Raw genomic sequence first — 27,530 nt, forward strand, 5'->3', positions numbered from 1 at the left:
CTGTCTCTTCTAGATTACCCTATCTTTGAAATAATCACCACTACCACCTAACATTTAGTAATAATTTACTCCACAGCAATTGATATGACAGAGCCCACATGAGCTGAAACCAAATTGCAACATTCAAGGAAAAAAAAAAATTAATTCACATTTGTTTCTGACAATTCAGAGTCCCTGCTGACCAACCTGCACACTGCACTGTTGAAGTACAGTACATTTAGAACTTTTCAGATGCAGCATCAAAGGAATAAAGTTCCAACTGAAGTTGCCACTTTATTCCCACTAATTTCAGAAGTTTTCATGAGAGCAAGAACAGGAGGCAAGAAATCTGTGTATTAATCAAGTTCTAAAACAAGCTGCAGAAAGATGCCTGCCCATCCCTGAATTCAGCTGATTTCATCAACCACACAGTTCTTAAGGACACTTAAATCCACTTCCATTTCCACAAACATCTGGAGAGGCTGAAAGTGGAATAGAGCCGATAGTATCTACTGCGTTTTCTTTCAGGGAGAGAGTTTTTTTTCAAGGTTAAGTAATAGATTTCCCTCTTCCTCTTACCCCCCATTAAGACAAAGCCTTCCAGAGGCAGGCTGGGGATCATACACGCATTCTCTTAGCCAGGGTTGAGTAAAACAGAACTTCTTTGAACTTCTTCGATTTTTTCCCCTCAGCCGTAATTTTTAAGTGAGATAAAATACTGCATGTGTGATATACAGATTTAGACTATGGAAGCTTAGAACAAGTGACCTAATTCAAAAGAAAGATTTCCACGAAACAGATAATTCCATTTTTTTTCTCCTAACCACTTTTTTAATAAACCTGATTCAAGATACTTAAAAGTAACTTATGACCTCAGATTCCATAAAGTATTCTGTTCTCCCTTGAGCTATCTCAGAGCAATCCAATTTTTTTTCTGTTGGGCAACCACACTGACATAAGAATTTTCATTAAACTTTTATCTGCAAACATGATGCAATGGTGCTAATTTACAACTGCACAAGAGGAAGTCCATAACTGAGGCAAAAGTACATGGACAACACCAGCAAAAGAATTTTCAATTTTAAGTCAGATATTGCATTAGGGCAAAACAATTGTTCAAACAGTCATATTTAATTGTTATTAATTATTTATCTCATGGGAGAAAAATATGTCAAGAGCTTGTTAGGTTTAACAAACCATTAACATGAGGAACCCCCCGTAAGTGAGATGCAGTTTTTTACTCAGAAAAGCTGTTATCTCTTCCAGGAGTTAAAGCCCAAACACTTACATGCAAATTTTGAAAAGGCTGAAGCAGCAGAACATAACTGAACCAAAACTTTTCTATGAAAAGAGCAATGCATGTCCCTGGAATGAAGAATTCCTTCTTTTCTGTTTTATTAATTCCTTCTTGACATTCATATTTCTATCATAAATTAGCTGCAACTTTCTCTTCCCACAAAATGAAACCTGTGCTAGCAGACAAGTTCATATTCACTGTGACTTACTGAAACATCCATGTAACCTTTTTTTCTTGCAGATTATTTTTACAGAAATTCCTTTTAACCAAGGTAGAAGCAAGTTCTTTTACAATGCCATGGCAGCAGCAATTTGTTTTGCTCTAGTAGGTTCTATTTACTGAGCTAATAAAGACACTCATAAATTAAACACAAAAGTGATTTTAAATTTAAAATTATCATTCTGACTTCAAGCTACATATATGAAGCTTACATGTTGGTTTTGCTCCCAGATGAAGCTGAAAAGAAATATCAGATCTGACATACAAAGCTGCTTTGAGGAACTATAGCAGAAAAGTGGCTTCACATTTTGCTGCTCTTCAATACCATCTCTTTGTTCATGGTCCCTTTCAGATTGGAAAGATTTTACCCTTTTTCTTATGGCTAACGTGTGAGGAATTAAAAAATAAAATAAGAAAATATTACCTCAAACTGTGGTTGGATAGATACTATTGCAAAAATCTATATCCCCACATCCCTACTTGCCAGCGTCACAGTTTATGGAACAGAGAACAATTCGGTATTTCAAAAGAAGCCAATAACCATCATGAGAGCTCCCATGGGTGACGTTACTTAATCTGCAGTTTCATCTTCCAGAGGAAGAAGGAGACTACAAGGAAAAACTATTTCCATAAACAAGGGTCTTAAAAAGCCAAAGAGGAAAAAAGGTTTGGGGTAAGTTTCAAAATTCGGGCATTTCTGTCTAACAATTCTCGTCATGCCCTTCCTCCCCTCAAAGCTGGGGAATAATTTAAAGGGAGTGAAAGCCCAAGACTTTGGGAAATGCAGATCTTGGGGAGCATGATATCAAAAGGGGCCAATAGGAAGAAGGAATTTCTTCATTTCTGCATCAGACTCCCTGTGGCTCTATCAAAGCAGCAGCAGCAACACTTTACACCTTCCAGAGCACGTGCCCCAGAACACACCTCACATGAGCAACTCCATCCCTGCCAGAACAAATGTTAAAGCAGTTTGTTACTCCTCATCCTCCTCTTTGATCATTTCAAAGCTTTGAACAGTAACAGACTGCTGAGGAGAGCTACCAGCACCGACAGGGAGAGAGGATCTGCTACAGCTGATATGCAGCTCACAGAGACAGCGTGCAAGGGATCTCCCGGGGAGGAAAACCAGAAGGAATTGCAGGCACTTCATCCTACAAGGATCAACAAATCCCACAGACTGCATGAAATTGCTTTGCAAAAGGAAATATGAGAGGAACAGAAGTTACCTGCAATTTCATTGTTCTCACTGAAATGCAACCGACATTTTTAGGAGACTGAGGAAAAAGGGCATTATTTATGTCTATTTGGAGGACATAGAGAAAGCAAGAAGGGAGGGGAGGAAGATTCTCTTCTGCCAGTTTTGAGACCAGGCAAGTGGCTTAGCTAAATAAACAAGGTCTTCTAAAGCATACTGATAATAATTTAAAACTATAAGCGAAATCTGCATTCCACTGTCAAAGCTGTAAAACTTGCCTGGAGACTACACATGGTGCTCTAATCACACAGGCTCCTCAGAGCTGACCCATAAAAGCAAGAGCAATGACTGACAGATGCACTAAAAGTTTCTGACTTGCTTTTTGAGGGAACAAGCCACTGATTCGTGCGTGGAAGCTATTCCAAACTGTTCAGAGTCATGTAGAATAAGCAGCCTTTTGCTCAGCTGCCAACATCCCAGCCCGAAAGCTCGACGAGATGACTTCAGACAGAAACATAAAGCCTCTGTGTTTCTACCTACTATAGCTTGCACTAAATTCCCCTCTCTGGCACAGAGGATCTCGGTGCCAGGGAACAACAATGAATTCACAGGCCAAAGGCTCACATCTGCTGCTTGGCTTTGAAATCTTTCCTTGCTTTTACAGACTTAAACTGCAAAGGAAGCCAGAGCCCAGTGCCACTTGGAGGACCCCACTGACCACTCTGTGGCCACAAAGACCAGCCTGGAGACCTCCATCACTGAACAGCTTCAGGTTTTGAAGTGCTGCTTCCCACACATGGTTACATCACTGATTCAAGACCTGAGTCTCCAGAAATGTCTTGCTGGTGCACATCTACTGGGATTAGAAGGTTCAAGGTGCCTCCGAATGTTAATCAGGAAAACAGGAAGACGGGACAATCCACAAACAAAGAACCATAAGAACCATGAATGGTCTAGGTCAGAAGGGACCATAAAGATCATCACACCCTAGCATGACAGGGAAACTTTCTGCTAGACCAGGTTGCTCAAAGCCCCATCCAGCTCGGCCTTAAACACTTCCTGCATTGGGATAACATGCTGCTCTTCTTATGGAAAAGGAGATTAAATACAAAAGTATCTCCTGTCTAAGACTACCAACCTATCTCCTGTGCTAGTCTGTCCAGCAGTTTCTGGCAGAAACGTGTTTCAGTCTTGGTCATTACTTCATCAAACCAAGCAGCAGCCTTTACAGCTGAGACACTGTCCTTTCTCCACAGACTGCTCAGGACTCCCTCTGAAATGGAACCATCAGTTGTAAGGTCTCCCCTCTGCACCCAGATTTCAGGACCAGGAACACTTAGTTACCAAATGAAACGCTATCTGTGAGCAAGCATGAGCAGCCTTTCAGCTCTGACAGGAAACCAGACACGGGGTAATTCTTGTCTTTATTCACACACAGACTGACTGCAGTGATTTCAAACACTTGCCTTTTTTTCTCTGCAATGCATACCATATCATTACTGCCCGAGAGACCACTTTACACTTGGCTCTCCTGCCTCCTTTCTCCTGCTTTGTTGTATAAAGTTATATGGAAAATAATACCTAAGTGGCTCTGAATCCTGCAGGGAAGTAGCTTAAAACATCACTCAGTTTTTCTCAAAATTTTCATGCCACTGCAAACAACAAAAAAAAGTCAGTCATTATACCTCAAACTTGACAGTTTCTTTCGGATTGAAAACCGTAAATTAAGTAAAAAATATTTATTTATTCAAACACATGGGTTTGCTTTCCACCAAAACACTTCTGAGAGTTGCAAAGATGACAGTAACCTGTGATACCTGCTCTGCATCACCCTTGTGGCTGCCTTGTTATTTCTGGAAACCCAAAAGGTACCTCCTGAAAAATCAAATCATTCTGTCCTAATTAGAAGCTTCTGAAGACAAACTTCAGTTGGGATGTACACTTCCCACACATTAAACACCAATTCAGAAAGTAGGAAGCCCTTCTCAGCATGTCCTTCAGATGAGAGGTTGCAGGCTTAAAAACACCAGGTTTAAAACCCAAGCTGAAAACTCTGCTGTTTAATAATGAAACACAGCAGTTGCCTTTCAGCTCCTAGAGTTTTTCTAGTAATAAGTAAAACCCTGACTGCAGCAAGACAAGTTTTGGGAAGCTTCCTCACAGTCACCAAGTTTTACAGGACAGGAATTTGCCCTCTCAATGCAAATGTGGGGGTGATAAACTCTTTTTCCTCACACAACTGGTATGACAGTAAGATGTAGAACTGCATTAAAGCCATCACAGTCCCTTTCCAGGGATGACACTGTCTTCTAGTCTGGTGATCAAACACAGAGTTTGTGAAGAATCAGATCAAAATACCTCAAGTGCCACAGGTTCCCTGTGTTCATCCTTGTTGGTGGAAAACTGGAATATTAATTGGGCTGCTGCTTTCTGCAGCAAACTCTTGCCACTTAAAAGCACCTCACAGTCAAGAGTCATTCCAAAGAATGCAGGTGCATTATTGTTGGAGAAGCAGAAGTGCATGAAGGGGAAGTGAGCACTTCAGATCCTGGCGCTCTGATCATGTAACGCTGCTCACACTGCTAATCTGAACATTTGTCAGGGATGTGAGACAGTCTAATACCCATTCTTGCTAGGCAAGGCAGGGACTACCAGCAGCCAAAACACAAATTTAAGGACTATTAATAACTTAATTTCCAAAGGCAGTTAGTATTTTTATTTGTGGCGAAAATTTAGTTGCTTTGTACGCTTTTCTGCAAAAACAGAACTTGTCTGTAGTAGGCTAGGAACCAGGTATGACCTCATTTGGGCTCTAAATCAGTGATGCAAACTTTTCAGGGCAGATATCCAGTGATTCAAAATCCACAATATGACAGGATTTTTGCCTGCATGCTACCAAAAGCCAAAACACGCTTTCGGACTGTTTGACAGCGTGTGTGGTTTAGGCAGCCCAAGCACTGTGCCCTGAAACCAACACCACTCACATTTACATCACATAAGCACACTGCTTCTTAGAAACACTTGCACTCTGCATTTTCACCTACTTAAGGGGAAGTGGTAAGGCTCTAAGTCTCACAATCAAAGTACTGGTTCACCTCATGAGGACAATTTATTTTTTACTTTCTGTACAACTGCATAATAAGGCAACTCCAACATGTACTTTTATTTAACTAAACATAATCTGCTGGTAACAAAATGTAAGACCTCTTTAAAACACTCTGTGTTGCTTCCAGCAGCGTGCAGCTGGAGTTATACAAATGACTGCATCCCCCCGTGCTACTTTCTGACGTGGTGTAAATTGGCATAATTCTGCTGAATCCTGTTGATTTACACCAAAGGGTGGCTGATCCACATAGTTTCAAGCTTTGAAAATAAGACACAAAAATACATTTGATATGCCCCACCTGAGTAACATCCGAGGCCAACTACTGTCATTTGGGCAGCACGTCCCCTCACAGTCCCCTCTCCCTGCCTGCCAGTCAAGCCCAGCACCAGAGGGGTCCCTTTGGGCACCTAAACTCTGCTTCACAGGAAGCAATAACTACCTCATTAAGGGCTTTAATCACTTAAAAATTGCTAGAAGTAGCAAAGGGAAAAAGCATGTAAGTTCTTCTCTTAAATGTAATTAACGTGTGATGTTCTACTCTTGACTAGAACAATTACACAGGTAGGACTCGAAGTTTCAAAGCCCTCCTTGTCCTGATGCCTCAGAGCATTCCAGCCGAATACTGTGTTGTTTACTCCTTAACTTTTAACTGAGAGGCCCTGAAATATAATCAATGCTCACTTTTGAAACCCTACAATTTTAATTACCATTTTCAGAAACCCTCTATCACATGTTTTATGTACAATCAATGCTGACCCATAAAGGGAAAGCACTTTCACATTTTGGTGTACTTGGAGTTTGCTCTTTAAAAAGAAAACAATCAATTACTGATCATCTAACTGCCTGTGTGCACATCTATTGCTCTTCTATTATTGCAGATTAGACATGATTATGTCCCAAGAAAGCAAAAATGCCATAAAACTCCACTTTCTGATTTGTTCAGTATAAGAATTTATTTTTGTTCTTACTTACAATGATAGATTTGGGGGTTTTTTTAAACCTAAACAAAGCACTGTTCCCTGTGTAGCAGCTAAGGGGGGAAAAAATAATTAAACCTTGAAACAGCACAATTTGATCAATGTGTTTTGACACAGCTTCCTTCTAAATCATTCTTAATATGCTGAGATCTGAATGCATGTTGACACATCAAGACACCATTGTGTGAGAGTTGCCATGCACTGAAAGGAAACTCTTCATATACATAACTCTGGTTTTAATATGTTGTAGCAGATCATGCCATAAGAAGCTTGTCACTCCCAGATTTTGAGTGTTTCTTTTTGTTTCATCTGAAGTGGGGGATCAATCTGCAATCTTTTCAAAGAGGCATTACAAAGTATCCGCGAGAAAACTACTGGCTTTAAACATGCAAGAATAATGCTTTCCCAATTAGCACGCATAAATAAGAGGCACAAAAAGCCCAGTTAACAGACACTGAGAGAAAAAATGTGCCAGGACATCCACATTCTCTGCTGTTAGTTCATCAGGCTGATAAAATGCTAAAGAAAAAGCCTACCTTAAATTTCTGTTGAAAATCATTAGCTGAAGTAGAAAAAGTAGTGTATTTTTACATAAATTGGTGTATCAGGTACATCTCAGCCAACCTGCTAAAATCAATAGCATTTACACTGGCCACTCAGAAAAGATGAACTAATAGGTTTATATTTGGGAGTAAAGACTCGAATATAGTAAGAATAAGCCCAACCTTTTCTTACTTGCTCTTGTTCCCCTTTTCAAAGGGCCTAAAACTGTTCATCACACACAGACACGTGTCTGGCAGCAGACTGAAGAACAGCCTGTGGTAACATGCAAACCAGAGATTTGCACAAATATGGCCAGCTAAACTCAAACAGAAAGGATGCGTGAGTACATACATGCTGTGGAACACTAAACTCAGCACAGAAGTTGCACAAATCTTATTACTTAAAAAAATCAGGTCACAAAAGCCAGTGTATTCTCAGAAACAAGGCATAGCTCATAGTAAATACTTCAGTAGTTTTTGCTGCCCAAATGATACCCAGCTGTGTTTGAAGTCCCATTACTCCCTATCCCTAGGAAGTCAAGTGCAGCTCAACCAAAGCAGGAGACAAAGTCATTTCTCTTCAGAGGAGAAAAGAAAGAAGAAAAGGGAAAAGAGAGCTTTGAAGGAAGTTTAAGAGTGAAGAGAAGGCAGCAATGGGGTCTTGGGCTGCCTGATCAGCAGGCAGGCACCAGCTCCTACCAGGAAAGGAGCAGAGCACTCCTGGAGCCACAGCAGCCTGCCTTGGTTCTGCAGAAATATTCCACTCTTTACCTTCTCCTCTTGCTCCAGCACTGAACCTTGCATGTTAATCCCTGGAATCCTCCTTATTTAATAAATGCATTAAAGTCTATTGATTTTCAGTGACTATGAAAGGTCAAGTCAAAACAAAGCAGGAACATTTTGCAATGCACAGGGCTGTAAAGAGAAAAAAATTCCTAATGAGAGTAAGTGGTTACTGTGCAGATTAAAGAGAAACTTCAGCCAGCCAAATTCATGTTTAGTTACATGGATATAAGCAGAGAATAATTCCACGTGGGCCAAAACTTCAAACAATACTCTCTGTGCTCTTATCCTCAGCTTGTATTTGCATGCTCAGGAGACAAATTTTAATCTCAAAACCTCAGACATTATTAGTATTTGTTTAAAGGCCAGGATAGGCTGCTCTCATCTTTCATTGTGACCTCCTGTTCAATACGGACTAGAAGATGGAAGCCCAAAGCTTCACCACCCATCTCACAGGGGAAGGGAATGAAAACTGATCCACTTCCATACTCGGGGTATCCCAGGTCAACACAGGCAATGGCAGGGAAAGGAGAAGCACGCATGTGCCTAATGTTTAATATCTGTGATATGAAATCTTTCATACAAGGTAATTTATAGAATAGCCACATTTTCTTTTTCCAAACTTTCTCATTCCACCCAAACCTACCCACAATGAAAAATGATGCTGTGATTAGAGGCATGCTTAATTACTTTCCAGCAATAAAATTTTATGAACCAAATTTTTATCCTAGCCTGTGTATTTTCTTATTTATTTTTATATATTCATAAATATGCAAAGCCATTGAGATGATTATTAATTGCAGCAGAATGCAATTAGCTGGCTTTCCACAATAGCAGTCTTTGAAACTGCAATGTGTGTTCACTGTTTTTCTAGAACCTGGCTTCAATTATTTAGCTCTTTGAGGACCCCTGTTATCATGATATAATGGATGTTCTACCTAAACAGCACCACCACCTGAAAGAAAGAACACCGATCTATTACTACATTAAGCTCAGCTGTGTAGTGAGTTGTGTCATATAATGAAACCTTCACAAAACTGACCACCTGCAGAGCCTCACACTGCTCACAATGTTAGCAAGTCACATACTCCTTTTGGCCACAAAGCTGTCACCTTTTCCTTCCCCCAAATAATTCCTCTTTAATCTTCTCAGAGACTTTTACACCACTGCTACTTAATTTCCAAACTAATATTTTAAAAGGTGCTGATCCAACTCTCCCATGTGCACTGGATGAAAAAGGGTGTGCCTGCAGCAGGGAGAGACCACTTATAAAATTATGGACACTGCACACAATAAAACACCAAAAATCTCATTAGCAGACTGCCTTTTCAGGAGTTACTCCTCCAGAAGGGAAAACTCTGAAGGTCAGCAGCCTGACCTCGCTGGTGTTTACAGCACTGACTTCCCCAGCAGCCACTTACAGGATGCTTTCAGCATCTCGCTTCAGTAAGTGGTGGTAGCCTTCATAAAAGGCAGGATATTGTTACAGCTTGCAAGAACTGACATTAACTTTTAGCCTAAGTGGTAGATTTTACCTCCAAAATGATAATTTGCTTAAATCATCTTAGCTTCACCTGACCTTACTCCCATTCCGTGCTCCTCCCTGCCACACACTCCTGCAGGCGTCAGTGCCCACCCCTCCCTTACAGGCTTATTACAAGAACCGAAATACTAATTTGGGAACGTTTTGCCCAATTGTATTGTTATCCTCTTGATTCAACTTGCTAATGGAGAAGCAAAATTCAAGGTGATGAGCAGAGCAGAGCACAGCTATAGGGCAACACAGAGGCTGCTGAAGGGAACACTGAGCAAGGCAGCACACGGAGGGGGTGGCTCCCAGGAGGGGATGAAAGGAAGGCAATTGCCAGCCCTGCATTAAGCCAGCAGCAGCAGCAGCAAGGCACAGGCATTTAGCCTGCACCATTCCCACAACGTGACTGCGTGGGAGACATGAAATGCGGCAAGTGCTCCTAGAATCTCCTCAAGTCTCTCTCGGGATTTGGCAGAGTTTTATTGGTTTCTGCTCTGGTAACAGCAAAGCCAAATGAAGGCACACCTGGGCAGCGGGGAGCATCGGGCTTCAAAAATTTACAGCGTCAGGGATGGTGCTGCTCCCTGTATGCAAAACACAGCTCTTACTTCTTATAGAAATTCTCAGACATTTTTCAGCCTCAGCTACGTAAAAAGCCCTTCTAAGCAGCTCACCTACCACTGGTACTCCCTCTGTGAAAAACGGAGATGTTCCCAAAATAGTATCACGTTATACAGCAGTGCTATGCAACTTTGATCCTATAATCCCCTCCAAGAGAGGGGACCCTGGCACCAGTGCTCACAGTGCAGGAGCCACCCACAGAGCTGCAATTTCAGGATGAAGGATTTAAGGAGGTGGTTTGGGGAGCCCTGTACATGTACAGCAGGAAAGAGGACTTGTGGTGGTTCACTCTGCCTTGAGATGTAAATATGCTTTTTTTTCCTTGTTGGTCAAATTACACTGATGCAGATACACTACCTCACCTGAGACTACACTTTAATTTTAGGGTTGCATAACATTATTAAACAACCATCATATTCCAGTCAACTTTTTTCTTAGTAATGCTCCTGGCATTATTAAAGAAGAAAAGAACTAAGAAATTAAACAAGAATAAAATCCTAAAGAAATTTTTAAAAAGGAACAGAAAGAAATTCATAGTCTTATCTGCTTGCCTTGAAGGCTTGTTTATGCATTTGCCTCTTGTTCGGGACAAATACCTATTCCACAGAAACCAGCCTTCAGAAGGGGCAAAAGGCATTCCAGTCATCATTGTATCAAGCTGGAGTTCACCCAGCCAAAATGCATGACATGAATAAATGCAGTGATTAGCTAAAAGGAGGCAAGTGAATTAGCAAACAGCATCCCTACTGCAACAGCTATTTTTTGCTGCGTAATACTAAGATACCAAGTTTACTTTCCAGTTTGATTCATAACTTCAGAACTAATGCAGCAATTAACTACAAAATTGACAAGTACATTTTACTAGCAGCCAAGATTTTAACTTAAAAAAAAAACTTAAAGCTCTCAAAATACTTTGAGAAATAAGGCTCTAGTAAGAGGTTAATACTGTTAAAATTGTTTGCATAGGCATATGAAAATTTAGCACATTAGGAAAGAACTAATCTGAAACCGAATGCTTTAATCAAATCCTGGTGACATCGGTTTTGCTGAAACAATTTGGAAAATCAGAGAGATTAAAGCTGAGATCCATTAGTAAGATAGCAAGTGAATATCAACATAATTTCTGCAATTTCTGCTGATTCAATTTTGAAAAGCTACAAGATTAAAACTAAGACCTACTTACAAGATGGCAAGTGAGCACAAAGTTATTATTCTTCAAATCACAGAACTTTTATATGAAAATAATCAATGAGAAATCACATTAAAGCTACTTTTCACATTCATCAAATTATTTGGTAAAGATGCTAATAAAATTAAATCCCTCCTGGTATGATAATATGATAAATATGTTATTAAGATGTTATTATGTCATTAACAATGTTATTAAAATATAACATTGTCCAGATCACAAAAAACTACATTTCAAGATACCCAGTCAAAATCCAGAATCAAACTTGTAATGCAATTCAACAAAGTATTATTAAATTAGGCCCAACTGTGGAACAAGAGACTCTGTCCTGTGTGCTGGCTGTTCCATACCCTGGCAGGTCGGGATGCTGCTGGGAAATGAGCCAGGCTGATTACTGTTATAAGAAATCTTTTATTTGGCTCTTCAAACCGCTGATGTCAGCTCCTTCCAATCCTACAAGAACCCACGTTAGATTACAAATAAGGAGCCCAAACTGAAGGATTACAAGAAGGAATGAAGGAGAACTAAACCTGTTAGTTGAGTAGGAACACAAATTTTTCAGTAGGGCAATTAAGTATATCAGATGATACAGAGCAAGAGAAAGGTGGGGAACTTCCTCTGGGATCATCAGCAGAGGGTGGGAATGGGCCACTGAGGTCTCAAATTCAGCTTCTCCCCCTGCCCACCAGGCACAGCCAGCAGTGCAATAATCCCTAATCCAGACCCCAAACCCCCACACAATTCCTGCTTCCCCCCTTTACCTTGCTGCAGAGCAAAAATCCAAATATACAGCAGTGGGGAGCCTAAACAGACAGGTACAAATCACCTGGAAAGATACACCACCTAACAGCTAAGGTAAAAAGGTGATCCTGATTTCTCAGCAAGCAAAGGAAAGCAGCTGCTTCAGGCCCCAGAGCAGCAATCAGATCCCCACTGGTGGAGCCCAAATCTTACAGCAGTGCCTGAGCAGCCTTCCTGCTGCCCAGGGATCCTTCTGCTCGCCTCAGACCACAGCAGCAATTTGCAATGAGAGCATATTCTGCAGTTTATAAAGTGTCTGATAATTCCACCGCTCCCTGCCCTCCAGCCTGAGATCGCGGATTTTTCTGTGATTCTAATAGCACTGAATTAAGACAGAGGTTCTGGCTGGCAGCCTTGAGTGACCTTTTTAAAGGCCTGAAATAGATTTAAACTCAAAGTCCCTGGCAAAGGAAGCCTGGCAGGCTGCTTTACGTGGCCAAACAGGGCTCAGTCACAGCAACACCCCCACAGACCAGATAGGATGAAAAGGGCAAGTCTCTTAAAATATGGCTCTGACTTTGAAATTCAGATGACAGGGCTTCTGTGCATACAGTATTTGACAGTACTGTAACACAGCAGCTCTGGTCACCCCTTGAAAAAAATTAATCAAAGTTTCCATAAAGACAAGTTTTTCCAATTCTGCCTTCATAACTTTGCTGAAGGGGTCCATGGGTTCCAGAGCCTTTAGAGGGAACAGGCAGGCAGAAGCAAATGTGTCAACTCCTGCAGCCCAGAGCTAACAAAGTGAGTTTTCACCTCTTTTTTTGTTTTTAAAGTGCATAATTAAATAGAATGCATCAAATCCAGCCACGAAGCAAACAGAACTCAGAACGTATAGCTGAGCACAGAATAATTAGTCATAAAAAAGTCAGCTTCTCAGAAGAGTAACATAACTGGATTAGGCAACTTTATTAAAACTCCAGAGGAGGGAGGGTTGATATGATGATTTAAATATTTTTACCCAAATTAAACTTGAAAACCCTGCAGTACATAGCAGAGATGAGCAGTGACCAGCACAGCTGTCACAGGGCAGTTCTGTGCCTGTCAGACCCCCCCATGGCACTGCTGCTCCATCACTGCTCCACCTCTGCTCCATCACTGCTCCAAATGCACAGTCATTTAAGGACATAAAATATTCAGGGGAATGTAAAACATCCAAGTGAATCACTACACTGTGCAGCCCTGTGCAGAATGCCCCCAGGGATTTCTCTTCTTCTGGCTGTCAGTTTAAGCCACAGAGGAAGATGAAGAAGGCCAGTGAAAAGGCCAAGAAAGTCATGGTCAGCTGTGGAAAGGAGCACAATGTCATGAGCATGGTGCTTCTCTCTAAACACAGAGCAGGGAGTGGGGCAGCCACCACAGCAGGGACTGCTCCAAGCACCTTCCTCTCCCCAGTGTGACTGGAGCAATGACACCCAGACACAGGCAGAATTAGCACAGCTGTTTCACAGAGCAAGGCACCCTGGAGCTGAACTGGAAAACTACAACGATATAAAACAGGATGTTTGATTACCTCGAGCCTGACACCTCGCTTTTGCTGTGCAATCTTCCACTTTACCAACCCAAATTGAGAGCTGAGGAAGCCCTAAAACAAACCTGCAAGGAAACCACCTAAATACCATCACACACCAATAAGAGAACAAACTTAATTCCGTGTCAGGAAGAGATGAGAAAGGGCAAATATAATGGGAAACTACTGTTTCACACCAGCTTGTGAAACACCCAGCTGTGTCAGGGAGAGAAGACTGTGCAAGTGCATGGGGTATTCACTGCCACTTTGACACCCGAATAAAAACCCATCACTTACAGGATCACACTGTTCTGGTTATCTTTTAATTTACTGTGTTTTTAAATCACCCCTAAATCACCACGTTATCACTCCAAAGCACAAACCTTAGTTCTTTTATACCTTACAGCAGCAGCACGTGCACACTGTACACATGTACCTGGTCCCTTGTGTGCTTCCCATCACAAATAAGGTTATTAGAGCAGCTCTTCACCCACAGCTCAGGGCCACACTGTACCAAGCCCTGGACAAACAAGCAGAATAGCCTCTGTCCTGAGCAGCTCCCCACCTCATCACCTGCTCCTGTCCACATTCATCTTACTTTAACAAGGCAAAACCAGTTCCTATTCCTGTGCCTGTTGCAGCATCCAACATTACCGGTACTTAACAGCAACTTTACCTCATTTTGTCTAATTTGAAATCTCAGATGAAGAAAAATTTTACAAAAAAGCAACTAAGTTTTCAGCAACTTCTGTTTCCAGAAGGCTTTGAACTGAATGAAATCCATTTAAAAAACAAAGACAAAAAGCCTAGAGGGCATGGACTGCAAAAAAAAATTAATAAATAGAGGCTGTAACAGAATCACATGACAAATGTAACTGAAGCCAGCACCACTGAATGAGTAAAAACTACCCAGCAAAAAAGATTCTGTAAGGGTAAAAATGAAGTGTGATAGTCCTGTCACCTTTGGGGCTTCAAGGGATGAGTAATGAAAAATCCTGGATTAGAGCTCATAGAACACAGGGCTGAAAGGGACCTCCAGAGGTCATCTATTCCATCCCCATACCCCAAGGCAGGAGCAGCTCTACAGGTATCATTCCTGACAGATGTTTTTCTAACATATTAAAGACCTGCAATGATGGAGTTGCCACAACCCCCATAAGCAATCTACTGAAGTATTTCATCCTAGAAAGTTTTTGTCATGAAAATAAATCTCACCTGCTGCAACTGAAGCCCATCATTTCTTACCTCATCTCCCATGGACAAGGAGTGTGCTCCCTTCCCTGTGCAGCAGGAGAACAAGGCAGGAATGTCCTGAGGGACCCTACCACAGGGTTCTAATTTTTGCCACTGCTGCTCCCTCTACTCTATTTGGTTTGTAATCCTGACTTTTTGGACAGCATATTGAAAGTAACGTTGTGGCAACGAGATAAGAAATTTTAACTGATCTGTCCTGTCTACAGATGGTTTACTCTTGAGCATAGGAGGGCATGGACTTGTTGAAGTCAGTCCAGAAGAGGCCATGAAGATGATCCAGAGGGCTGGAGCACCTCTGCTGTTAAAACAGGCTGACAGAGTTGAGGTTGTTCAGGCTGGAGAAGAGAAGGTTCTGGGGAGACCTTCAAGTCCCTTCCAGTGCCTAAAGGGACTCAGAGCACTGGAGAAGGACTTTGTAAAAGAGCAAATAATGATGGGACTATGTAATGGCTTTCAGTTGAAAGAGGGTAGGTTCAGCTGAGATAGGAAGAAATCCTTCCCTGTGAGGGTGGTGAGGCCCTGGCACAGGGTGCCCAGAGAAGCTGTGGCTGCCCCATGCCTGGAAGTGTCCAAGGCCAGGCTGGACAGGGATTGGAGCAACCTGGAATAGTGGAAGGTGTCCCTGCCCATTGCATGGGAGCTGGAATAAGATGAGCTATAAGATCCCTTTCAGCCCAAACCATTTTCTGACTCTGTGTGGATCCTCTCTTCTCTGTAAAGATAAGGGGAGAATCATGTTTCTTCCTCCCAAGACCACAGTGCTGGTAATTCTATGAGGATATCGAGTCCAGCAATTCTCATCTCTTTGGCCCTTTCCCTTTCAAGTCACAGGCCAGTAGATAACATTGAAAAATGGGAGGAGGGAGGAAACAATAAACAAAAGAGAGAGGCAGCTGTTGACCATGTTTTCAAGGGACAAGTCTCTAGGTAAACACAGGGAAAAAACCAAGTTCTCCAGTCAACTGAAAGCTGTTGGCTGGATGCAGATAGTGCCTGGGAAATTACAAAGGATTGGGTTATACAGGAGCCCTTGTCTGACCTGTAATACCATGGCATTAAGAATGAGTTCAGTATGCTTTTGAGAGCAAGGAAGCAGGAGCTGGTGAAAGATATATTCTCTTAATAAACACAAAATTATAAGCCAGTTTTTTCTGCATATTTATACAAGACAGCGACACCACGGGAATGAAAGCCATGGTGGTCTTTTTATTTGTTTGGTGAGGTTTCTTTGTGCATTCAAATCCAAAGCTTCACATCTTCAGGCTGCTCTCTGCAAATACGTGGGCAAGCATCTTTTCTAGGATGAGAGCTCAGGTTTTTGATTTATCACATCACTCTGGCATCTAAGCTATTTCTAAAACCACTGAATATCTTGGAATTCATAAAATCAGTACAAGCTCTACCAACAGGGGACTTCCTAAGGGTATCTCTAACTCAAACAGTACTTTTTTTTTTTGTTTATTAATCCAATTACCTGCTCTGTTTCCTAATGCCAATTAAATATCCAAGAAAAGAGAAGAAGGAGGGATGTAAAAGTTGTTACACTTCCCTTATGCCTTCCAGCCAAAAGCTTGTCCCCTTTTCTGAGCCTTTTATAGTCTAGGCAGGTCTCACCACCATCACCAGCCAAGGGAGAGCTCTTGCCTAAGGAACTGTCTGCCTAAACTCCTCAATTTATTAGAGCTTACAGACATCAGGGAGCAAAGAGGTGCAGTCAGCAAAGATAAGTTGAAGAAAGAAAATAAAAACCATCCATTATACACACAAGCCTTGACTGCACAATTGAAAGTTATGCAAAATGAAGGGCCCTGATTAATCCTTAATGATATCACGTATCTCTTAAAAGCAATACATTCACTTTATCAATCTGAAAGTCACAGCCAAGATGATGTGGTCACTCAATCCCACAGCTTCAAAGCACACAATAACAGGTTTCCCCCCTTCTGGATCAGTTCTTTTCTCTGATCTCTTTAGGTACATTGACTTAGTGCAATTAAGAATACACACTTAGCAGAATCGAAATTAATGGACCTCCATAAAAGAAGTGCCTGGCTCTCTAAGCAATCCCAATGCCAAACTCCTTAATATGGAAAAATTTCCATTCAAAGTAATGGGAATACAAAACACTTTAGTCTTGGCCCTTTGGGATGGATTTTTAGAAGAAAGCTGCTTCTATTTCAGTACCAAAGCAAGTAGCCAAACTTTGCTAAGCAGTAACTCTACTTCCGTGCTCACCAGGTGCTAAACCCTTACAAAAGGTGTAAAAGGAAGTGGGTTTAAATGTGCTGCCAGACCTGTGGTGTTTAACGACTGATCTTGAGTCTTCTGGGGAAAAAAGGGAAGGAAGGAAACAAAAACCTAACTACTTCGAGTCTGCTTTCCTTGCTTCAAAGTGGACTTCATTCACTCATCCAAAAATCAGACCTGCCCTACTGTTCCAGCTAATAAAATAAGAAAAATTGCCGTTGCCATGAAGACATCTATGGGAGCTTGCATACCACTCATCAAAATTTTAACTGGATATTGACATGCTCAAAATTAGATGTTGTTTTTAAAATAATTTAAAAAACCCAAAACACAAGACTCCTGCCATGTTCTCTGACCTCTTTTCAGTCAAGACTTGCCTTTGAGTCAATTATGTCTTTTAATTAACAACTAGTCTTTCAAAAATTAACAAAGGAAAGCAGTACTAAAGGCTATGGATGTTACAAAGAGAAACAAGAATAATGTTGTTAGGTTTTTGCTATGCTAGATGAGACATTACTGTGCCAGAGGCACAAGTAATGGAACTGTACTTTTATATAAATCTCCTTTCTTTGCTTGGATTATTTTAAATGACTCCACTACAGTGTATATTAACCTAGCCACCAACCTTCCTGCAGTCAGCTTTCTTTTTACAGTTTATTAGGAACACAACCACTGTGGAATCACCAAAGGATGGTGAATATCATCACAGTCTCCCTTTGTTACACACGCAGAATGGCCACGCAAGAAATTGAACACAAACAAATTCTGGGAGGCAAATCTTCTGTCCTTGTCACCATAAATTCAACTCTTTACGTCAGATGTGACATACGAGCAGAGTTCACTTGCTTTCAGTACAGCAGCAGCTCCCTTGGCCTTGGCCAGAGGTTACAAGGGACAAGCACCTGAGAACTGCAGCTATTTTCTTGCCCTCTCCTTGCTGAGTTGACTTCTAAATGCCTTTTTTCAGAAGCTGGAGTTCACACTGTGACTGGTCAAGCTAAAACAGACCAGGGGTCAAGTCAAGAAGCACACTCCGTATTTCTCAAAAACGCCTTTTACTGTTCCTTCCTGATTTTACCCATTTGTTCCTGCTCTATCCCAAAGCTGTGCCCAACTGACCAACCACGCAGTTATACTGCTGCTAAAGGGGTCAAAATTGCCCTTCATTTTCTCATACTACAGTTACATCTTGCAAGGCTTCACTCTCCCAGGAAAGTATGACTGTGTGAACACGTGACAATATTCCAAACCAACAGCTAAGTATCTTATCACTTTCTCTTCCAGTATGTTGCATTCAACACTTTTCTTAATTTCCCTACCCTAGAGCACAGATAGCAGCATCCTACTTACTCTGCGAGGGAACAGGGGAAGTTCAGCATTTAGCAATGGTGAGAAAATTGGTTTAGATCCCTGAGGGAAGGTGCTACAGAAGTGCATTCAATTGAGTTGTAATTCAACCCAGTTTGCTGAAGCTGAAAGCAAGCAACTTTCAAAGGGAAAGCCAGCATTTATTTTATTTTTTATACTTGTGTGTACATATATATATACACACCCGTACATAAAAATAGTTTTATATAAACATAGGTATGTTTATACAATGTATTTTGGTTTTATGTGTTGGCATACATATATATACATACATCTATACATACAAATACACACAGAGCCTTAAAATTTTGAGAAGTGAAATTTCTAAGGAGAGCACTAGAAGGAAAAGGTTAGCATAAGGCAAGTTCTGCCAGGCATACAGAAGCATACACTGCATGGAAAAGAACAGTTAAAGGGATTTTCTTCTACTATCATCATTTTTTTTCCTCAGGATATGAACAAAACAAAATCAAAGCAATTAAATCATTACCTTGAGGAAAAAAACCCTCAGTAATTTTGCTTAATCCTCTGAGTTGCTATAATGAATACACCTAATTTACTTTGACTAAGAGAAAATGTATTTTTTCCCCCAAAGCTGACAAAGGTCAAATTCAAAGAAACCAAAGTGACTCCCACAGTACTTTCCTTAAAAGAGAGAAAAAAAAATAGCCCCTGCTGTGTAATTATCTAAAGATAAACAACCAGGAAGGCCCATTGTAAGGTGTACCTGTGATTTTTAATGCTGAAGAGCTTCACAAGGGGAGAGCCTGCAACAAGCGCTCCCCACCATTTATCTCAGACTTCTGCATAGGGCAAACTGCAGGGTGAGGAGCTCTGTTCTCCCATTTCAACTCTGCAGGATCGATATTTTGTCCCTGGAAGTTCAGTTCAGTGTGAAAACTCACCAGCTACCCTAAACAAGGCAGAAGAACAGGTTCAGACAAGCAAGTTACGTATCCGCTCCTCTCTGACCTCCAGTACCCTGGAAAAACTGGGTGGATGAAAGAGCCACTGGTGCCAGCAGATCTCCCTGAGCTCCTCAGCCTTGGCAGAATTCTAGGGGTGACTTTACGCACGGATGAACCGTTCTGGAACAATCTTTCAAATGCAGCTGACACAAATAGGCTTTCTTCCAATACCAGGGAAGCGTGTCCCAGATGTTTGTTTCTCTGAATACGATTCCTGCCAACAGCCCAGTGATGTTTCTGGAAGGGAGTTTCTATCTAAGAATGGTGCAGGGGTCAGTTAAGTCTTGGGAAAACGTGAGTAGGTGGGGAGCATCCAGAACCACTTTCCAGGCCAGACTCTCTCAAGGGCACTCCTGTAGAAATGTGGGCACGTTTCTGTGGGATGCCAAAGAGCTGAGGAAGCAACAGACTCCTTTGTATCTGGGAGAGATTGCTGAGCTAGGACCTTTCCAGACTTCTTGGTTTAACATTTCAACACTTAGCGATGCACATTTCCACACTGATAAAGACAAGCATTTTCACCATTTTTTACATGTACCAACTAAACACATATCTTCCAGATATGTTTCAGAGCAAAATGGCATCAGTGTTTGTACCCAGGAATTCAGCAAAGGACAGGACAGATGTGAAGTAAGGGCAAAAGCTGCCAAAGGTTAATCTCTGAGATCAAAGGGAATGGTGCCATAGGGGACATCTCTGCTCAATCCCTGAAATCTCGCCACTTTGCACTGAGATTTAGCGCCATATGTACTCAGCAGTACATACAGTGTTGACAAAGCTTTTCTTTTTAAACAAATAAAGGCCAGAAAGTACAGATTTCCTTAACTCTCATGGGGCTTCAATTATGCAGTGCTGCATGTACCATGTAAGCATATTTCCAGAGCTTTAGCACTTGACATTTTGAGATAAAATGCCATGAATAGTATTTGTGAACCTCTCTCCATCTTTGCCCCTCCGCCCCTCCACTTCAACTTGAAATCTCTCAAGGCATCAGACCACTGCTTCGAACTATCCCTTTCCTTTTCTCTCCTCAAATTCAGGATCAAAAACCAAACAGACTTTAAAGGTATCTTGCAAACATTTTGCTCTAAGTCTCATTTCAAGAGCTTTTCTTCTCTGGTCTGCCCACTACTAAGCTAATCAATGATTTTTCTGCTCATTAAGCACTGCTGGCAGAATCGCTCTTGCCTATCAGGAAGGCTCTCTGCTGGCTGTTTGCTTCTCCCCTGCCTTTCCTTTTTCCAGCCCAGGACCACAACAGTCTCTGAAAGACAGCAATAGCCCCTGCTCAGGTCAGAGAATTTGGCCTTTACATTGTGCCAAACCTCAGTCTCTCAACTGGAGACTCCAACTTTCAGCTTCCCATGCTTTGACTCTGATCTTATGCTCATCCTCCTCAAAGCTATCCTCATTTGCTATGCCCTGAGCAAGAAATGTGAGGCAAACAGGAGGCACAAAATCGAGTAACAATTTTCAGTGAACCTCTGTGAACTTCTAGATTGCCTTGGATGTGAAGCAGGGATGTAGGAAACTGTTTTGTCAAGTTAAGCCAGTAAGAAGAGGGAGTTTAATGGGGTGTGTGTGACTGGTTTCTCCACTGGCACATGGATTTATCATCAAACTGAAGGAGGACAGTCATTAATTTTATCACACTCTTCTGAGCATACATTTGTGGTGAACCCACCTCCTGAAAAGTAGATTTCAGATGGATTTTCTCTACCTGAAGATGGAGAGAACCGAAGTCCCAGCATCCTCTTGTTCTTATCTGATGCAAATATGCTGCTTTCCAATTCCACTCTACCTTGTCTCTACTTTCATCTAGTTTGCCTCTAATTGTACAGCTCTTCCTGAAAGGTCAATTGTTCTTCATCCAGCTGATGGCCCCCCAGTGGAGTCTGAACTCATTATTAGCCCCTGCCTACTTACAAGAGCTATGGTGATGATGATGTTTGGTGTGATTAAGATGTGATGGCCTGTCAAGGACGCCTTCACAACTGGAAGAGATAATGTCACAGCTCTGAGCTGGAAGATAATAATAATTTTTTTAAAAATAATGATAATGATGATAATAACAGTAAGATGCTTTTCTTCTTCTCTAGTATTTGCCCTGGGCTGTCAGGCTGCACAAGGGGGCCATGCTGGTATCTGTTATCCAGGCCCCTGAAGGAGTCCTTCACAAGAGTGACTCTGCCCACAAAGCAAACAGGAGGATTCTGAAGAGGGCATTTGCAAAGTTGCCGTAGGTCTTCCAGAAGTCTTGGCAGTAAATCTCCTGAGAGCTGACCTGGGGCATACGAAACCACAGCGCCTGTGAAACACAAAGCAGTCACACTGAACTCTCTTTCAGCCATTTGCATTTTCAACAATTTCTCTTCAGAGAGATGCCCTGTGCCTACAGGAATATTTGCCTCTATTCGCAGCTGACTTTTAATCTAAGTTAGAATCTGCTGGCTCTTCTTTTATAGTTGACAGTGAAGTTGTGGCTCTGTTAGATAAGTGTTCTTTTCTGTTGCTTCTTGTATAAAATTCCTGGAAGATGTGGCCTTGAACACCAAGATGTGGTCCCAGAACACCAGGGCAGAAATAAAACAGTGTCGCTATTATTGAAAGTGTTCAGCAAATGCCACTCTGACAGAAGTCGTTGAATAAAGATGCTCAGTGTGGCCAGAAAAAAAAGTACCAAATAACCTACAAATGTTGAATTATAAAGTTTGAAATTCAGAAATATGTATTAATCCTACCCTGATGTCTAGGATTAGTTCTTTGGGGTTTGTTTTGGTTTTGGCTTTTTTTACCACATGGGGACTTTACTAAAGTGATAATTTTAAATACAAAGAATAGTTTAGGACATGTGTAGAAGTATAGCAAAAGGAACATTTTCTGCATGGCAAAGGCAAGGCTTTGTGGTTTTGATGATTTTTTTTTTTTCCACTGGGGGGGTTCATGGGATTTGTACTTAGGCTCATAAATACAATTAAATATATTAACAACCTCAAAGTTGCTGGCCCCCAGAATTGATGTAATCAACAACTGAAAGTCTTTGCTATTACAAATTAAATCAGATTGTGTCAAACAGAGTTCACAGGAGGAGGCAAACCTCAAAAAAGCTGATCTGTCCTCTCTAACTGAGGTGTAACTGAGCACTTGTTTCCATGTAGGGATGTTATTAATAGATGTACAGCCCACTGCTTTATTGAGAGAAACACTTTTAAAAGTAAAAATGGGACAGTCGAAAAATCCTTTGCTTTCTTAATGACCCTTAGCCCTTACATCCAGCAAGGCTCTGTGAAAGGTGAAAAACCACTTGGAACTTTATCTAAAAGCCTCCTGTCTTATCACCACTCCAGCAAAATACTTTTCAAACATCTCAGCAGATTAAATACAGATGAAGGGATTACACAATACTGGAAGAGGGTCACTAATAAACTTGTTCCTCATAATAGGGCAGTTTTCATCAAAATGAGAATTAAGGGGCAAATAGCTACCCTAGAAAGTATTGGGATTTGTAAGGGTTTGTGTCCCAACATCATCTGTTCCCAGAGAAGCAGCTCATTTTGGTGCATGCTAAAAACCCACATTGTCAAGCACAAATGTAACCCTTTCAATTCCACTTCACACTTGTGTGCTGCAGGGTCAGTAGATCTGAATGTGTGTAAACAACACAAACCCAGAGCCCCTGAGGTAGCATGTGCTCCCAGCAGGGTGAGAACTGACAGGGCTCTCTGCTAAGTGACCTCACCCAGCAGAAAACATCCCATATTTAAGGGAAGATCTTAGAAAGCAAAAGACATCTTCAAAATCCAAAGAAACAAAAGAGAATTGGAGCAGCCTGAAAAGTAATAGTAACCCAGCTAAAGCAAATCACACAAAGTCACAGCAACAAAACCAACATAAAATTCTGCTTTCAAGAAGAAAAAAATCTCACTTGCTACTTCATGGGACTGGGCTGTCCCACCACAAACCCTGAGGATGAGTGAAAGGAGTCTGGACTCCTCCACTCAACTCTGCCATTGCTGCAGATGGGAGCTTGAGAAAATTCACATCTACATCTAGTAGATATGTTGAATTATTCAAAAAGTAAAGTGCTAGATTTTGGTCAAAAAAACAGGACCAGAGGCCAGGTGTCAGTGCTGTGTGTCAGCAGAGCACAGAATGGTGACAGCCACAGCAGAGCCTGCAGTGTAGGCATCCAGCAAGGCTTCAAAAATCAAAGTGTCTTTCCAAATGGGGTTAGGAGCCTAATTCTTCTTGAATGAATTGCATTTCTAAATGTAGCAATGGCTTTTTTGCTCATCCTAAATATTACAAGTTGCACCCAAACCCCCACCGTTTGTGCCAAAGCAGTTAGCAATCATATTTCTTTCCCCAGAAATACAGAAATATATCAAAATGAGAAAATAAGGAAAAATCAAAACAGTTAATGCAATTTGATCAAATAGTCGGATAATTTCTTATTAATGTGGTGTTTTAAGCTCTGTGCAAGAGGAGTTCTTCAAACTACAGCACTCAGAGCATGCAGGTATTAGCAGGAATGTGTCTTCTGTTAGTCTCCCAGCCAAGAAAATCTGCTCGACACAAATGATGACCTAGTGTCACAAGAATTAAATTTCTTTTTTGCCATCTTATAGCCACTTGTCTTGAGCTGACACTGTACAGGCTCTTCACTGCTGGCATCAGATGGGGTATCAGCATCCAGAGCAGCCTCAGCAGCTGCCGGATGAAGAGTTTCTATGATTAACTTTAAAAATGTCAATCGTTCGCCACGTTCAGTATTCAGGTTTGTTCATCAGTTAGTAATAACATCCCTAGCTGAGCTGAAAACATGTTCTGAGTGAGGGCTGGGGAAAGGAAAGCTTGAACATTTGACAGCAGTTAGACTATGCTGTTCTTTTCTGAAATGAGGATGTAGTGATTCCAGCAGGCTTCTGAAACAGAAGAAGCTACAAGATTATAGAAACAGACCTTTTCTTCTAGTTTTTGTGACAGCTACAATTCTACATTCCTCAGCTCTGTCCCACAATTAAAAGGGGTAGATACCAGAAATAGCTGAAGAAGCAAGAAAACAAGAAAAGAAAAATAAGCTGATTCCAGCTATTCCTCTCTTCTCCATGTGTGCTATACACATTTCATTATTAGATTAGAAGCATCTTCCAGCACCATCTCCACAGGCTTTGAAATTGGTACATCACAGAAGTTATTTTTAAACTGTGGATTTTGTTACAGAGAGAATCTCATTTTTAAAAATTTAATGGAGGAAAAGCATTTATTAGAAGACTATGACAGCTGAGGGGAAAAAATATTCATCATATTCAGAGAATACAGAAGAGAAAACCCACTTGGAATGTGTTCTTGCTCTCTCAGCCTGAGTACCTTTCTCTTCCCTGACTGGTGTCAAATATGATCAATCAAACTAATTCTGCACATACTAAAAAAGACCTTCTCCAATTCATTTGGCTCCAATCCCCTCATCCACACTGAAGCTAAGATTGGCACCTAAATGAAAAGGTGCTGGTTCCATATGCTGGAATGCAGGTGAATCTCCAAGAAGTCAATCAATCTGATATTCAGGGGTGTACCAGTGCCTGCAACGTGCACTGGTCACGAGGCCAAATAGAAAATAACAGATCTCTTGTGAAGGCAGGACCTGCATCCACAGCCCCTTCCCACTTTCACTGGTTAGATGCTCTTCAATCACCTCCGTTCCTTTGTGGGGGAATGGAACTTCTGCCCCGCGTCTGCTGCTCAACACCACCACAGTGGTTCAGTACCCTCAACAACAGGTTAAGATGAAAAACTGTGTATCAAGCCAAATTCAGGAATGAGTGAAAAACAGAGCTTGGAAAATCCACCTGATTGCCAAAGGCAAGTGAATGCATGTCCTGCTCAGGTGCACAAAAAAGAGGAGACGAAAAAGGGCCACATGCAAGAGAAAGGGTAAGACCAACGTTGAATGGGAAGTGAAGATCCCTGCCACAAACAAGCAAATAAACTTTCATGCATGATTCATGGCCTGTGCAGTCAGGGATGGGTACATCTCTTCTAGAAAGGAAAAAACATTCAATGTTCTCTTAGATTCAAAACTGCAGCATTGCCCCAGGGTAAAGATCCAGGGAAGTAGCTGAGGGGCAAAGTCAGTTTACATGTTAAACAGCACAAGAGGGGTTTGAGATTTTTTTTTTTTTTGAGGCCAGATACTTATCCAAGGAATTGTTAACACTGAACTGGGTCTAGGTTTGAAAATTGTGCTCCGTATCTATAATAAGTTAAAAAAAAAAAAAAAGGAGGGGGAGAGAAGAATTCTTAGCATATCAAGTTACTACAGCCACATTTAAAAGAAAGCAACCCACAACTCAAGAATTATTCCATTTCTCAATACTGTCCCATTAAACCAAACCTTTACTGGACTGTCTCTTACTACAGTTTATTAATCCCACCCCCCCCTCAAAGAGCACTCTGAAGTTTCTTCAAGCACCCAAGCAACACTAACAAGAACCTGTAAAGGGTCAGGAGAAAGCCCTAAGCCAGAGTTCTGGCAGAAATCCAAGCTGGAAAAGACACTGACTATGCACAACAGCAAGTGAAGACAGACAGCTTTTCCCAAAGTGATATTTTAATTCAGAAAAGAGCCTTCACTAATCTCAGGGTTTATTATTATCTGTGTAGCAAATGGGACTGCAGTTGGTCTACATAAAGCATTAGTTTCCTACGGGGGATTTTAGACTGTAAATGATGAAGGACCAGACCTAAACCAGAAGTCTGCTGGAACCCTGCTCTTGCCTTTAATTTGATTTAAGCGTGCCAAAAGGCAGGGAATCAAAGTGCAGCACGAACGAAAAGACCTTGGTGGAGCATAGGGCATGGGAGGGATCCCCTTGGGCTGGGATCTACACAGGGACCTACAACTGCACCAGACCCCCCCCTTCCCTCCCTGGGACTGATCCCTGAGCTGTGACTGGGACTCTGGGAGATGCAGCAGCTGCCCCTTCACCAAGCTGAAAACACAGTACACTGTCAGTGGAGCTGTCAGGCTGAAGGACAGCTGTGCATCTAACACATCTCATGGGGAATCAGTGACTCACTCAATAAAGGGGCTTTGCTCTCTGGCCATGGTGCTTTTCCACATGTTCCCACAGTCACCAGCACAAGTGAATTCCCTAATGGAAGGGGTTTGGCTTTGCCAATAACCAGCTTTGGGCAAGGCCTCTTCTCCACAACTCCTCCCACGGACATTGTAAAGGGAGCAAGCATCTCTCAGTGTGCACCAGGTTAAGACTTGGCACAAGGAAACAAAGATCTTGGTCATGGACGCCAGTATGACAGAAAGAGCAGTAACTGCAGGGGGAAGAGTGCTCCACCATACAATCATAAATAAGTATAATGAGCAATGACCTTCCAGTACAGAATTTCCAGCCTCTCACAGGCTGAGACATTAAATACAAGCATGACATCCATATGCACTGAGTTGTGAAACCAAGTAACTCACAGGGTTAAAAAGGACTGCAAGCTTGGTATGAACCCAGAGCTGATCTTCCACTACGGCACACATCCCACACCACTTCCCTCCCAGCCCTCAAAGATCTACATTACAAAAGAGATTTCCTCCAAAGCTCTTCCTACGATGAGCTTTACTGAAGAAAAAACGAGAATCTAAAAGAAAGATAAGAGCACAGGGATGAAGGTTGGAAGAGGTCAAAACCGAACACCACGTACTGTCACTGGGTTCACAGGAATGTTTCATTGTCAGATATTTTTCTTCTCTGCCCTGTGTGCACTATAGGGAAAGTCCTTTTCCAGAATGCTCAAAGGTACCAATAATCAATTTTAAACATATGAAATACGGTTAAAATGCATTTTTTGAGCCATGTGCATTTTGGACCTGAAAGCAGAGTAGCCATCAGTAGGAAAATGGTCTGCTTAAAGAAATTTTCTCACATATGAAGAGC

The 27,530-nt window shown here is 41.6% G+C and overlaps 1 protein-coding gene across 6 annotated transcripts in view; it reads right to left on the reverse strand.

Annotated features, from left to right (window-relative positions):
* The window catches only part of SGCD (sarcoglycan delta), a 328,100-nt gene that overhangs the window by 268,530 nt on the left and 32,040 nt on the right, over nucleotides 1–27,530 (reverse strand). Inside the window, exon 1 of one of the 6 annotated variants that reach the window (XM_082291571.1) lies at nucleotides 12,394–12,486. The exons of the other annotated variants lie outside the window; for them this stretch is intronic. The gene's annotated coding sequence lies outside the window, so the exon portion shown is untranslated. Of the gene's footprint in view, nucleotides 1–12,393; nucleotides 12,487–27,530 lie in introns of those variants that run through there. 6 annotated transcript variants of the gene reach the window in all.

The sequence above is a fragment of the Coloeus monedula genome, assembly GCF_965178545.1.
Source record: "Coloeus monedula genome assembly, chromosome: 15".
In the NCBI taxonomy this organism is placed as follows: Eukaryota; Metazoa; Chordata; class Aves; order Passeriformes; family Corvidae; genus Coloeus; species Coloeus monedula.